This window comes from Lissotriton vulgaris, chromosome 8, assembly GCF_964263255.1.
Source record: "Lissotriton vulgaris chromosome 8, aLisVul1.2, whole genome shotgun sequence".
NCBI classification, from domain to species: Eukaryota; Metazoa; Chordata; class Amphibia; order Caudata; family Salamandridae; genus Lissotriton; species Lissotriton vulgaris.
Genome location: NC_141696.1, coordinates 1,431,826,032 through 1,431,838,279, shown reverse-complemented (window position 1 = coordinate 1,431,838,279; position 12,248 = coordinate 1,431,826,032). Strand labels below are relative to the sequence as shown.

The window sequence follows — 12,248 nt, the reverse complement described above, 5'->3', positions numbered from 1 at the left end:
GTGATCACCGTAGAATCCGTACCCTGTAATTCTGGCACCAGCCTCGATGCTTGATCTCCCCTCTCAAGCCACCCTATCAATTTACCGGCCTTGTCCCTATGTTCGTATATCCTGCTCTGAGTATCAGCGTCCTGAGCAATGGCCCTGTCTTTTGCAAGGCTTCTATAATCATCATGTCGCAATTTTAGAAGGTGCATACTATCTGGGGTTGCTGCCCTAGCTACCTCCTCGTCTAACTTTATCACTTCCGCCTCTGCCCTTTCATTGTCTGCTAGGCGCTTCTATTTCTTCCCCGCTATCAAGGACAGTACCTCCCCCCGAACAACTGTCTTATAAGCTTCCCACAGGGTGTGCGTTGACTCCACCGAGCCCCTGTTTTCTTGGAAGTATCTCTCCGTTACTTTAATGATCTCTCTCTTGCTGTCTTGGTCTTTCAGGTGCCACCTCATTCATGCATTAATAGGAGCCACCCTACCCACTGCAGATTGGCCAATCTCAAGCTGAAGCCATATGGGAGAGTGATCGGAGATCCCCTTCCCTAGGTGTCGCGCCTTCCGGACCGCGGCAGCCTGGGCCGCTGGTATCAGAATGTAGTCAATTCTTGACAGGCTGTGATGCGCAGCGGACACGTGTGTAAATTGTAGCGCTGTGGGGTTACGCACCCTCCAACCATCCATCAGTCCTGTCATGTCTAGGAAGTCGGGAAGCCACATCTGCGCCGGTCTCAACGCTCTAGCCGGGTGTCTGTCTAGTTCCCCGTCAACCACCGCATTGAAGTCTCCTCCCATCACCAGGAGACCCAAAGGTAAAGTCAGGAAGATAGCGCCCAGGTCCCAAAAAGTGTCGGATTGAAGGCCGGGCGGGACATATATGGACAAGAAAGTAACTGTCTTCCCTTCCCACTGCCCTGATACACCAATGTAGCGGCCTCTCCGGTCAGATCAGTGGCTTGAATGTCCAGGGGAAAAGAGTTTTTAACCGGAATCCCAACCCCCCCTAGACCCCGTAGTGAACCCAGCATGTGCGACCAACTTATAACCCCCTTTGTGAAGGGCCAGGCAACGATTACCTATGAGATGGATATCCTGTAATAAGACTACGTCCGGGGAGTGTCTTCTAATCAACTGGCCGACCATCCCTCTCTTAATCCTGTCTCCCAGGCCGTTCACATTCCAGCTTAGCACTTTTATCCCCGGCCCCTGACTCATCTTCGACATTAAACCAGTATGGATACAATACAATCATTTCATTTTCCAATCTTTATTTCGACCAATTGGTCATAAAAGATACACATAGATTAAAAATCACATACATTCTGTCACATTTGATAAAACATCAGTGCATGATTTAAAAATCCACATCAAACATTATTAACATTGTTAAAAATAAAGCAATTCTACAGACTACCCAGCATTTTTTAAAAGACGATTACGCGTATACCAAACATTTGTAAAGAATTTGGCAAGCGCAAAAACAATTGGGCCGGAAACATCACATTTTAAAATCCTGTACATAGGGATATATTCCCTGCCACCCAAGTTCTTAATCAGAGGCAGCAGCCAGTACTTTCTGGCTGCCTTATATGCTGGGCAGAAAAAAATCACATGCAAGTCGTTTTCCTCTTTGTCAACACAAAGAGGGCAATACTTGGTGGAAGGGACTTGCGACCAGGTGCTAGAAAAGGAGCGCAAAGGCAATGTACCGTATCTCCACTGGAGAAATAACTTTCTAGTGAGTACGGGATATATGGGATCAAAAGCCTTTTCGAATGCGTAGAGGTCCTTATTTTGCAGGAATTTGGAAGAAAGGGATCCCTCTGTCTGGGTAGCTAAGGCCCTTACCCTTTTGTGTTCATGATACAGATTCGCCAGAGATCTCTTAGAGATTCTAGGTGCTGTATCTGCTGGTTTAGTCCACAGTTCGGGGAGCCCCAGATCTGTGCAAATGGACTGGATATTTTGGACCCAGGGGATACTGAGTGCCTTAGGGTGTTGTAATAGTTCGACCAGTTCCGCCCTATAGTCGGCGAGATCGTCGCTGCTCCAAAGCCTGCGCCAGAAGGCAATGGGTCTTAGACTTATCTCGTCGGCAAGAGGCCGTAGCCCAAGATCAAGCCTCAAAGGGAGAAGTGGGGTGCTAGGGGGAAGTGCGGTAATTTGTCTTATGAATCTGTTTTCCGTGGATGACAGATTCCGACATAAAGTATGGCCCCACAGTTCAGCCCCATACAGGATCGCCCCCCTGGCCTGTGCCTTATATATCTGAATTAGGGCCCCCAATGGGCGATAGGTCGAACCGGTCATCATCCGGGAGATCCCCCCGGTAATTTGTACTAGTTTAAGGTTAGCCCTAGTTTGATGGGTCCCCCAGGTCATATTTTCGTTGAGTGTCACGCCGAGGTATTCAAACGTGGCTACTCTTTCCAGCCGTGCTGCTCCCAGCAGGGGATTCGGGCGCTGTTTGGGGCTTGGATTCAATACCATATATTTGGTTTTTGTGGCATTGATTTCCAGTCCTCTGTCCTGACAAAAGGCCACAAAGGCATCCAGTATCCTTTGGATGCCCATGGGAGTTTTAGATACCAACAGCGTGTCGTCCGCAAACATTATTGCGGGCACACTGTTGCCATTTAGCTTGGGGGCATCTGTGTAGTCGGTGGCGTTCAGATGAGCGATTACCCCGTTGACAAAGAGGCAAAACAGGGTCGGCGCCAGCACACAGCCCTGTCTTACCCCTCTGCCCACGGGGAATCTATCAGTCAGCTCCCCCGACCTCCCACACCTCACCTGGGCATAATTGTTATGGTGTAGCCTCTGCAAGGTCAATAAGATGTCTGGTGGTACGCCCATCCCTGCCAGAATGACCCATAGTTTTCCCCTGGGCACGAGGTCGAAGGCGGCTCGTAGGTCCACGAAAATCGTGTACAAACTGCCGCCCTCAAACCTCACTGTCTTCCAGTAGACCAGATTCAATCTAAAGACCTGGTCCACAGTCGATACCCCTTTCCTAAAGCCTGCCTGGTATGGACTGAGGGCGCCTGCCTCCTCAATCCATTCCTGAAGCCTATTCAGGAGAACCCTGCCGAACAGCTTCTGCGCTACATCTATCAGGCTAATCGGTCTGTAGTTGGCTGGGAGGAGGGGGGATCCCTTTTTGTATATCGGGACCACCTCTGCCCCCAGCCAAGTACTAGGGATTTCCATCCCACCGAGGATACCATTAAAAAGAGCAGCGAGGTAGGGCGCCCAGACGGTAGGCTCCTGCTTGTACAGGTCTCCCGGTAGCCCATCCAGCCCAGGGGCCTTCCCCGAAGCCAGGCCTGAAATAGCAGCAGTGACCTCGCTCAATGTTATTTGATCCACCTGAGAGCCCTGCCTCTCTGGTTCAACTGTCACAGGAAGTTCTCCGGACTCAGCGCTATATAAGGACTGGAAGTGGGCCTGCCACACTCCAGGAGCTATGTTAGGCTCCACTGCCGAATGTAAACTCCCTGATCCCCCGTTCACCATTCTCCAAAACAGGCGTTGATCTTGCACTGCTAGGGCCTTAGTGAGCTCTTCCCACTGGTTCTCCTCCCATTCTATTTTAGCCTGGGCGAGAAGTTTCTTGTAGGTTTGCCTACATTGCTTAAGGCGTTCCCCTCCTTTGCCCTCCTTTATTACTCCGAGGAGTTCTGTTTTGGCCCGTCTACAGGCCACATTGTACCATTGAGTTTTGCCTTGGCACCTCTCTCTTGGCTTTCGTGCCTTACATGTGAAGTGGGGTGCTGCAACTTTTATAAGTTCCTTGTGGGCATCAAATAATTTACTCCTTATGTCTATTTTGCTTGCCACACTATCAAGTTCCCCCACAATTTTCAGGATGGGGGTAATCTCTGCATAAAGCAGTGGGAGTTTGTCCTTTTTTGTGACCAGATGCTCCCACCTAATTCTTCTCCTACTATTATCTATGAGGAGTATGGGGTAGTTCCCTTCTTCCTGGGTCACTAAGCCCTGAGGTGCTGGATGAACAAGGTCTAACTCAAGGGCATTGTGGTCACTATCCAGCCTATCTGTTACCCTAAAATCCTGTATAGTTGACCACCTCGCCAATTGGACCAGAACATAGTCCAAGTGTGACTCTCTTCCCCGGCGGTTGTAGGTATTTTTACCTGGTATGTCCGAGCTAACTCTCCCATTACACGCTCTAAGTCCATACCTTAAGGTGAGGGCAGTGATTTGCAACGCCAATGGGGTCCAAGCTTTCGGAGATGGGACGTCAACCCCTGGTACTGCCCTAGCTTTCGGAGATGGGACGTCAACCCCTGGTACTGCCCCGTCAACCCCTGGTACTGCCCAATACAATCACATTTGTGTCACCTGATGCAAAGAAAAAGAAAACTAAAGAAATCCGCAAAACAAATGATACGGCGAACAATAGTATCACCAAATTAGACCTCTTCTTCCACCCCCCTCTCCACACCCCCTCCCTGCACCCCTGCATAAGGCTAATGCCCATCCCCAACTCGCAGTGTTCCTGTCGCCCAATACCCCGCCTATTCAACTAACTAAAGGTAGTAACGAGGAAGCAACCATTGTCCCGCCCCTCTCCCCACCCCCAAAAGCACTGTCTTGAGCCCTGAAACAGTTCGTGGTAACGAGCTGCAGAATCGTCCCATCACCCGACTTTCTCAAACTGTGCAAGGGTTCCCACAGCCTCCAACATTACTGTTCCAATCGTTCCTCTACTCCTGTGAGTCCTTGCTCTTCTGTCCCAATCGAGGGTCTGCTGTCTATCCAGTCTGATGCCACTTCCGGGCCGGAAACATCTATGATGTTAGCATATCGCATGCCTTTTTCCCTGAGTTCCTTAACTGGGAGGAAACTTTGCCTCTGTCTCTGCACTGCCTGGGTGAAATCTGAGAAGAGAGAGAGCGTAGCGTTTTCAAATCGCAGGGGAGCCTCCTCCCGCGCCGCCTGTAGGATCGCATCTCTGTCACGGAATCTAAGCACTCTGGCAATCATCAGGCGACGGGGCGCCCCAGGCCTAGGTCTCCCCCCCCCCCACCCCCCCCCCCGGCACTCTGTGGGCCCTCTCTATTGTAAAAAATTTACTGGGACCCTTCGGCTTGAGGTGATAAGGACAATGTCTTCTACAAACAAATCGGACCCTCTGACATTTAAGGGCACCCCTAGGATGCATATGTAATTGCGCCTGGCTCTCCCTTCATATTCATCGAGCTTGCGGTCTGTGGCATCTCGAGAAGTCTTAAGGTCCCGTACCTCCTGTTGCAATATCGCCATATCATCGATCAAGCTGGCAGTCTTAATGTCAAGCGACTTTACTTTCTCGCTAGTCTTCGAAAGATCTGCGCGTATCAGGTTGACCTCTATCGTGACAGTGTCCAGTTTATTATCCAGGGATTCAATTTTTTCCCCAAGCGAAGATTGGACCCCATTTATCGCCGCCATGGCATCAGTTAATGTGGGTTCCACGGGGGTGTCACGTGAGTCTCCCCCTGAGGAGAGGGCCTTCCTAGATTCAACTGGGGACCCTTTTGGCATCGTATAGCGGTTCAGCTTATTAGATTGAACGTGTTTTGATTCTTTCGAGGACCTAGGCAGAGTCTTGTCCGTGTCCGGCTTCGTCGCCATCAAGGTAGTCGCAACGCACCTGCTATTCGTCGCGGTGATTCGGTCCAAATTTTGGGCCCTCACACTTCTCCGCATCTCAGTCAGGGAGCCAGGGTACTGAGCCTTCCCCCAGGGACATATGTACCCATGCAGGGTCCCCCATCAGGCGGTGGCAGCCTCACCCCAACAAAGACTTATATTCACAGTTGCTGTAGACCTTTACAGCAATGTGCAGCAGTCCGTTACGTGGGGAGGCTGGGGGGCGGGATGTGATCCCCGCCGGGCCACGCCGTCTGCATACAGCACAAAAATAGTCCCAATCCAAGATGGTGCCTGACGCATCATGCGCCAGAATCTCGGGATTGGTGCATAAAAGTTCAGGTGCACTGCCCCCAGTCAATATGGCCTATGTAGGCTCACCCCAGCATCGGCCTCTGTCAGCGAGTGTCTTGGTTCCTTCCGTCTCCCCCACCTCTAACAGGTGCGCTGGGCATGCCTCCTTATTCAGCCCCCCCGACGCGCATCTCACCGCACTCTTCTTTAACAGCCGGGTGCTTCTGCCGGTGTGCACCTCGTTTACGTCACCTTCAATTCCAGCCGTGTGCCTCTCGGTGTCCCACAGGTAATTTAAGGGGGCTCCTCACCCAGGCAGGTCTATCTGGTCATAGTCTTCCGGCCCCGAGGGTCTACAGTCGCATCTCCTCGCCCCCAGGGGCCCACGCAGCAGTCAGGCCTTGCCAGAGGACACAGTAGTCCACTGCGGCCCCTCACCGTTACAGACCGCCACAAAGCAGTATCTCCACCTTGCAGGCGCCCCAGGCAGCGTCACACCCGCAATCACCACAGGCAGCTACAGCAGGGCCGGTCTGCAGCTTTATTCAGTGTCTCCGTGGGGCCTGGCATTCCCCCCACTCTCCGGTGATTCCGGAAGTGACGGGGCCGGACCCGCGACTTCCGGTATCCCGCCCCGCTGTTGACCAACTTGCGGCCGGGCACAGCTTTTACTTTAGCCCCCAGCTTGGGAGGCGGGTAGGCCACGGGTTTGCAAGCGGCGTAACTTGGAGCCACGACCTCGGAGTCAGCCCTGAAACGCTGCGGAGAACGTCGCTCCAGTTCCGCTGTCGGATGACAGGCTTAGGGCTCAGGATATGTTCCAGGATATTGCAGGAGGTGGATGGGGTCTCAGGAGCCGAGCGCTCACGCGGCCATCTTGGTCCCAAGCGTTGCTCCTTCCCCCTCAAAACCAACTTTTAAAAAAAAGTTTTTGCAACTATACATGGCATAGCATAGTACGATGTTTGTTTTGATTTAGACTTAAAAGGCTAAAGTTAGAAGGTGAAATCTTTGACCAGAATGAACTTGGTTAGTGTATCTGATTCACGGCCTGTACCTTTAAACCTCTCCACCTGAGCTATCTTAGATAGCTGGGTGGAGAGCAGACACACGCCTCTAATGTCTGTAGGAGCACTGAGCCAGGCCCCTCCAGCCAATCCTGGCACTGTTCTAATGCTGGTTAACAGCATGAGAGCTGCGTCTGGATTGGGTAGGGGAGCTGGCTCAGAGACCGATTGCTGCCAAACTGGGGGACCGGAAAGGACTGGATTCACAAGTAAGTTTAAAAAAAGGATTTACTGGAAAGTTTAATTTTTTTTCACACTCTGCCCGGCAGTGTGAGAAACTCATGCTGCTTTCAGCCTCAACTCCAGAGCTCTTAATTGTGACCCGTTTTAAATAATGTTTATAATGGACCATGATTGAGAGCTTTGGGGTTGCGCCTAAAGGTATTCTGGAGTGCACGCCTGATCACCCCACTACTTTTAAAAGGGCTCATTCACCTTTGCTGTAGTGCACTACCTTCATCGGCAATTCTAAATAGATTCTAGTTCATCAAACCTTCAAATACATTTATGGTTGTTTGACTTATGCTGGTTATGAAGGGCAAGAAACATGTTATTCCCTCACCCATCTTCTTACCCCCACCATGCCAGAAAGGTTGGGAAGTTATATTTCTAATTACTTCTTAACCTTGTGTAAGGGCAAGCAAGGTTTATGTTAACTGGCATCAGATGATGTTACTAAGAAAATCATCTCATATATCTTTAATACCCTCTTCAAGTACTTGCTGATTGTCTTTAATATCATTTACCATAAGGTCTGCATGGAAACGTATGCGAAGTTTGAAAAAGATGCACTTCTGTCCTTACACATTTTCAATATGGCCTCGGTCTGACCATGTGACACCCTTTCAAGACGCCTTCAATATTTTTCCAGGTAAAACATTTTTGTCTGACAAGAAAGAATTTAGTAGAAAACATGCTTTTAAAACTACAACTATTTTTCCAAGTTGCTTTTTACCGTCAATTGGTCATTACAAAGTGGTTTGATGAATGTCAAATGGTGGTATCTCTGGGTAACAGCTCTACTCTTGGCTAGCCTTCGGATTCCTGGCAGTGCCATTCTACCCTTTTCCTCAGGGCGAGGAAGGCAGCAGAAAGAGAGTAAACTCTGTGACAAATCTGTTCACTTCCTACAGTGTTCACTCCTTGCACCCCTATTGCCTTTGCATCAAATTGTGGGCTGTTCAGGGGTCAACTATGGGATAAGGGTCCAACTCTTGGATGTAACCAGTCTGAGATTGAGGGATTTCACTTCCACTACCTCTACCATTTAGATACATTGAAGTCCTTGTGTGGTTTTAGGAGCTTAAGAATTTGGAGTAGATCATTTTAATAAACCTCTTCTTACCTCTTCTTGCCACTTGTATGACACCCCAATTTAATATGTGGTTGCAATGATATTTATTTTCAATAGATTATAATATAATACATTAAAAAACACAAATTATGTACAGTATTTTAAAACAACTTACTCCAGAGCCACTTGCAGTAAAATAACATTTCAGTATTTACGGAACATGGTCCTAATCTGAGACACTCATGCAATATTCAACACATATCACCATCAACTCGGGTATTAAAATCCGACTATTCATTTTTAACCTAGCGCTAGACTAAAAACTATCTGTTTTGAATTAACTGGAATATATCTTGAAATGCCAATTCTAATATCAAAATATTTAATTCTAAATAAAGTGACTAGTGCTTTGCTTCCGGTCAAGGCTTGATATTTCCTAAAATCCTGGGCTAAGAATTTTTTCTGCTCGTCCAAAAACAGTTAAAAAAGATATTTGTTATTCTGGGTTTGACTTTCAATTCACATATGCAACACTCCTTGTTCACACCGATTCTCCTTCTCAGGATTCTCAAAAATGGTTTCATTGCAGAACGGATTTGCAGAATTAAATTCCGAACATATTTATCTTGAATTTGAAGCAGATAAGGAAAAGTCTCTTCATCTCATTGACTTTCTTAAGAATGCATCACAGACAGTTTATTTCACATATCGTTTCTATCATTATTTTAAGTAATTCTGACAACCCTTTCACTGAGTAGTCTTTTACTTTGGACAGAAAGGATGAGGTTTCTATTTGGAAAATATCGACCCTTATGTCGGACTGCTCAGTGAATGTTAAAATATGAAAGGCCAGTTCATTATGCCCCTCAGCACGATTACTGAAAGTTCATCACTAGCCCCATTCTAATTTAACATGTACAAATGAGGACCTTTTGCTGTTGCAACCCTTCACCTGCACACCTTCTTGTTAGCACTCACAACTTCCATGTCTGTACTTGCTGCAGATCTAAGTGATCAAGGTTCGCAGCATGCATCACTTAGCAGAGAGGGCTTTGTTGTTAATAGTGTTCAGTATCTCCTGATGTAACACAGATGGTGTTTCTGGTCCCATGTAGTTTTTATGTGTTGCCATTTCAGGCTGAAATCTAACAGGCCTTGTAGCATATTCATTAATGAAGTAGCAAGGTTAATGTTTATTTCCTTTATAGATCTTATTGTTTATTATTATTATTAATTGTAGCTGTTAGTGGCGACATGCAACCAGAATATCCTAACAAACTCATATTTCTGTTTGTCAGTCCTTAATTTGTATATATTTCAGTGCAGGGGCCCAAGGCCTACTGCAGGAGGCACTACCCACATGTCACTTTAAACCCCAGGTTTACGTCTGCGTTCTTTAATTTGTTAAAGCTATATTAAACAATTAACTGCTCCACTAATATACACACAGTGGCACCGTGTTGTGGATTCTCATAAATACGTGCCGGTGTTTAAAAGCATGTGCTAAACCAGCGCTAAAAAACACCAGTACAAATTAAGCACTGGTAGGTGTAGCTTAAACATTTTCAAATGTACACAATTTAACAGCAGTACTCCTGCTCAAATGAAATATTGCTCTGAAGCACATTTCACGTTGTATCCCGTTGATTTAAGCACACATTTAGAGAGAATCAGGTCAAACGGGCCTCAGCACAACTTGGAGTGAGAAAATGGCAAAACATCGATAAACAAATACACAGTAGTTGTGTGATGGGCAAAGGAGTGATCTAAAAAACTGTTGTATGGCAAGGAGTGGCGCAAGAGTAATACATTCCAAGGGACAGAAATTAGTTTGCCTTTTCCCTATACTTGACAATAGGGAAATCTCTGCCATTGGGGTTGGAGTGCTCCCTGTGGTAAAGGATAGGAGTGCAAGGAGTAAAGTCCCAATGGGTAAAGCACTAGACGATTGTCCACAAGGACTCAATGGATCTCAACAATTTATTTATTCCATTCACTCACCAGAGATGCACTTTGACCACTTGCTAAATATACCTCACAAACCACTGAACTCAGTAATTATGACATTTATTTCATTTACAGATTCATTTAAAATCTTCCTTTAAAATCTAAAATGTAGTAGTAGTAATAAAAACACATTATACACAATTTATAATCACAAATTTATACACAAGCATGAAATAGACGTATATAAAAAAAGAGAAAGAGAGTATTTCACCAGACCTAAACACATCCCCTATTAACCTTTTATAATACAATACTTGGCAATATAGAGATATTTTTTGCAGTACAAGTAGTGCATAGATTAGTGTGCGTCGACGCGTTTCGATGGGTTTTCAATTTATTCCATCTTCAGAAAGCAGTGGCGTAGAGAACAGAGGTGCAGAGTAGAATAGAGTGGCATATAGTGCAGTGACATAAAGCGCAATGGTGTAGTGTGGCTTAGCGTGCATTGGCTTAGCGTGCAGTGGCATGGAATGTAATGGTGCAGCGTCGAGTGCAGTCTTGCAGAGGAGAGTGTTGTAAAGTGCAGTGGCAGAGTAGAGTGGTGCAGAGAACAGTGGCCTAGACTACAGTGGGGCAGAGAGGAATAGGGTGGGTTAGCTTGCAGTGGCATGCATGTAGTGGCGTAGAGTGTTGCAGAGTAGAGTATAGTGGCATAGAGAGCAGCGGTGCAGAATAGTTGGCATGGAGTTAGTGGCATAGAGTGCATTGGTTCTGATGAAACGTGGTGGTTAATGCATTGGCATAGAGTGCAGTAATTTAGAGTACATAGTGTAGAGGACAGTGGCTTAGAGTAGAGTGGTGCAGAGTAGAGTAGAGTGACATACAGTGGAACAGCCTAGATTCCTGTGGCAGGAAGTGCAGTGTTACAGAGTAGACTGTAGTAGAGTGCAGTGGTGTTAGTAGAGTGGTGTAGGGTTCCCTGGTGTGGAGTGTAATGGCATAGAGTGCTGCAAGGTGGAGTGGTGTATAGAGCAGTGGCATAAAGTATAGTGATGCAGAGTAGAGTAGAATAGAGTGGCGTAGAGTGCAGTGACATAGAGTACCATGGCTTAGAGTTCAGTGGCGTAAATTGTTGCAGACTACAGTATAGTGGCATGGAGTGCATTGGTGCAGAGCAGATTGGCATAGAGAGCAGTGGCATAAAGTGCATTGGCTTTTATTAAAGTTGTTTAGAGTGCACTGGCGCGGAGTGCAGTGATGCTGAGTAGAGTGCAGTGGCGCAAAGTGAAGTGGAGTGGTGCAGAGTGAAGTGGTGCTGAATGCAATGGCGCTAAGTGCAGTGGCATAGAGTAGATTGTTTCAAAGTAGAGTGAAGTGGTGCATGGAAGAGTACAGTGGCAGAGAGTTGAGTTGTGCAGAGTGGAGTGGCATACAGTACAGAGACAAAGAGTGCAGTGATGCAGAGTAGACTGTCGGAGAGTGCAGCAGTGTATAGTAGAGTGGCGTGGAGTGCAGTGGGATAGAGTGGTGTAGAGTGGAGTGGCGAAGAATGCAGTGGTGCATAGCAGAGTAGTGCGGGATAGAGTGCATTGGCATAGAGCAGAGTGGTCTTGAGTAAAGAGGTGTAGAGTGAAGTGGCATTAAGTGGAGTGTTGCAGAGTAGAGTGCAGTGACTCAGTGTGCAGTGGCCTACTGTGGAGTGGTGCAGAGTAGACTGGTATAGAGTGGAAGATGCATGGTGTTGTAGCACACTGCAATTACAGACAACAAATCCCCAAATGCAATGACCACTACATTTGCACAGAAATACAATTTTATTGATAAAAATATACAGCGCACAAATGATAATGTGTGGATACCTAGTGTATTGATTTGTTTTGATCGTATTAAAATATTTGTTTCCACCACACTTCAGAATTACCAGAAAATTTGCTTATTTTGTGCTTTTCTAAATCTGACATATTCTGAAATATCTTCACAGTTCATTTACAGACA

General features: G+C 47.0%; 1 protein-coding gene across 3 annotated transcripts in view; it reads left to right on the top strand.

Moving 5' to 3' along the window:
- Positions 1–12,248, top strand: part of BCL9 (BCL9 transcription coactivator) — an 823,614-nt gene that overhangs the window by 325,336 nt on the left and 486,030 nt on the right. The window contains exon 1 of one of the 3 annotated variants that reach the window (XM_086935501.1): positions 7,765–7,883. The exons of the other annotated variants lie outside the window; for them this stretch is intronic. The gene's annotated coding sequence lies outside the window, so the exon portion shown is untranslated. Of the gene's footprint in view, positions 1–7,764; positions 7,884–12,248 lie in introns of those variants that run through there. 3 annotated transcript variants of the gene reach the window in all.